Below are 3,308 nucleotides of genomic sequence, written 5' to 3'. Positions count from 1 at the left end.
CAGAACTTTAAGCTGAGCAGCTCCTGGAAGTGAATACAGAGTAGGGAACAAAAGGTGGGAAGTAAGAGGCAAGGAGCATAATATACTGTACTGTCTAGCCAGTCCCAACAAAGAGGGTGTGTTTACTGAACACATGCAACCTAGGCCTGCGAATAGCAAAGAGAACCTGGGCAAGGCGGAGCACAGCTTTATTCCTACAGTCAGGCAGTGTTGAGGGTCGGCCAAGGGAATGCGGGGCAGAGGATGTGTTTGTTTTTGTAGATGCCATGAGATATCCTCACGCTGAGTAGAGATAATGGTTAAAGATTTCTGACTGTTTAAATGATGTTTTAGGTCTTTTAATCTTTTCAAGGGTGCCACTAAAAGTGACAGTATTCAAATTGGTGCCAATACACACACGCACACGCGCGCACACACACGTACACGCACACACACACACACACACACACACACAGTGCGTGCTGAGAACCACAGTAGTAGTAGTAGTACGTCTGAAATTAAAAATGGAAGATATCTCTGCCCCTTTTTCTTATCAGGTAGCCTGCCACAGCTTTAACATCCCTCACCTTAAATGAACATCATCTGTTTCCTTTATACCCGAGCCCTGGAACACGAGAGCTCATTAAAATCTGAGAAATTTTATTAACTCTCTCTGATAGCTCCCCCATCCCACCCATTCTTTTCTTTATCTTCCTTTCACAAGCAGGATTATGAGGTTGCTTGACAGATTTAATATCATTATGAAAAATCTCCCCTTGGGCCTGCAGTAGATTACATAACCTTAAGAGCCTTATTCAAACGAATTGATTCAAATGAAGTAGGCAGACACCTCCGAACCAACTCAGCATCAATACATCTCCAAGTTCTCATCCACACTGCTTGTTATCTCATTTGTAATAGAGCAAAGAACCACTAGACGGAGCTAGGGTTTAAGAAATCACTGCTCTGAGCTGGGTGATGGATGTGCCTGGTAGAATCTTACCTTGTGGAAGAAGTATATCATTACTGGTTTCAAGGCCCAAGCAAGCCTTCCCTAACTGCCAAAAGCTACCATCCATCCACTTTGTGTCTCCACAAGGTGAGACACAGGATGATGTCTGTAACGGCCTGATTTATTTGGTCACTCTAATGATGACATCTGACCATGGTATACTACTCTACAATTTAGGGGGCTCTCCCCAGTCAATAGGAGAAGGCAATGGCACCGCACTCCAGTACTCTTGCCTGGAAAATCCCATGGACGGAGGAGCCTGGTGGGCCACAGTCCATGGGGTCGCTAAGAGTCGGACATGACTGAGTGACTTCACTTTCACTTTTCACTTTCATGCATTGGAGAAGGAAATGGCAACCCAGCAACCCACTCCAGTGTTCTTGCCTGGAGAATCCCAGGGACGGGGGAGCCTGGTGGGCTGCCGTCTATGGGGTGGCACAGAGTCGGACACGACTGAAGCGACTTAGCAGCAGCAGCAGCAGCAGCCCCTAATCAATCACATTTGATCTTCAAGGCATCTCTGAGAGATTGCTGGACAAGAATTAGTTCCTCTATTTGAGAGATGAATAAACTGAGAAGGTATCTACAAAATATTAGGATGTGTCAGGATGGTTAACCTGGACAGCTGAGGTTGCACAGTCAGTTTTTTGCCTCTTACATTCTTGTGTTAACTGTTGCTTGTCCCAGCATGAAACTGACTAAGAAACAATCAACTCATTCTTTTTGTGGGGCAGTTCTTTAGTCTCTGGTCATACACTCTCTGGAGACAGTGAAAAAACAGATAAAGCCCATGTGCCGGTAAAAATCTCCTAAAACAGTCTGAGCTCCTGCCCAGAAATCTTGAGTTGATGTAATTCTTCTTATACCAGGAGGCAGGTGTGAAGATCAACACAGCATCCTGAACACGGTGGCCCATCCATCAAGTCAAGGCTGTGCTTTTCAAAAATTAATTCATTTTTTATTGAAATTTTAATTTTGTATTGGAGTGTGCCTAATTAACAATGTTGTGACGGTTCCAGGTGGACAGCTAAGGGCCTCAGCCATACATATACATGTATCCATTCTCCTCCAAATTCCTCTCCCATTCGGTGCACCACGTAACATCCATCAGAGTTTCCTGTGCTGTACAGTAGGTCCTTGTGGGTTATCCATTTTAAATATAGCAGTGTGCCTGTCAAGGCTGCAGTTTTTGCGTTTTTGTGTGCTAAGTCACTTAATAGTGTTCAACTCTTTGTGACCCCATGGACTGTAGCCCACCAGGCTCCTCTGTCCATAGGATTCTCCAGGCAAGAATACCGGAGTGGGTTGCCATGCCCTCCTCCAGGAGATCTCCCTGGCCAGGGGATCAAACCCATGTCTCCTGCATTGGCAGGCGAGTTGTTTACTACTAACCTGGGAAGTCCTCTGCGGTTTTTAATTGATGTCAAATGCCTGGGGAAGCTGCCCACCCCAACCCCAACCTCCAAGCATTTGCCCTCAGGGACAAGCCCCATCCCGCCTGTTTAGATGTTTGTCAGACAGCTTGTTGTTTCCTAATCTTACACACTGATCATAACAGGTTGTGATTCTGCTAACAAACAAACAGAACACCTTTCTGTAAATATACATGTATTTTCTTGGTCTTTGCTAAAATATTCACTGGATAAGAGTGGAAATGGAGACAGTCAGCCCGCAAACTTGTCAAATGTCTGGAGCGTGCGTTTTTGACTTTAGGTTATCTTTAAAAGCAACCCAAGACAGCTCTTCTGAAATCCAACCAGTCACTCTGCAAGCCTGAGCCCTTAAGTACTTCATTAATTAATGGTCAAACACTGGCTTCAGAATGCAGGTGGGGTAACTTTCACAAACGAGGCTAAGAGACCCTAGGGGGCCAGCAGGAAAGGGTTTCAAGAGTTTTAGAGGTCCCAAGGGTTCCGGCCTGGTACGGAGCAAGGGAGGAGAGGTACAGTGCCACGTTCCTCCAAGACTCCCTGCGACCTCGTTGGGAGTGAACCCTCCGAGAGACAGCAGCTCCAACGTTCCCCTCGCCACCCAACCCAAGGCGCGCCTTGAGCACGTTTCCCGGCTGTGCCCAGAGCGCGGCGCTGCCCGTCCAGCCTTAGCCCGCCGCGGCGCTCGGCTTCCCAGCCGCTGCGGGAGCGCCCCGCTCGGTCTCCCGCAGGCCGGCGGGGGACACAGGCCCTGTAGGGGGCGCCGCGGGCCCGGTTGCGGCGGCTCCCCCCGCCACCCGGAGGCGGCTGCGGCGCGGCGAGCCCCGCGCGAGTACACAGCGAGGCGGGCAGCGGGAAGGGAGGCGCGAAGAGGGCGCGAGGGTGGC

This window comes from Bison bison, unplaced genomic scaffold (assembly GCF_000754665.1).
Source record: "Bison bison bison isolate TAMUID 2011002044 unplaced genomic scaffold, Bison_UMD1.0 scf7180017863955, whole genome shotgun sequence".
NCBI classification, from domain to species: domain Eukaryota; kingdom Metazoa; phylum Chordata; class Mammalia; order Artiodactyla; family Bovidae; genus Bison; species Bison bison.
The sequence above is the reverse complement of the archived record's forward strand: the minus strand, read 5'-3'. Positions refer to the sequence as shown.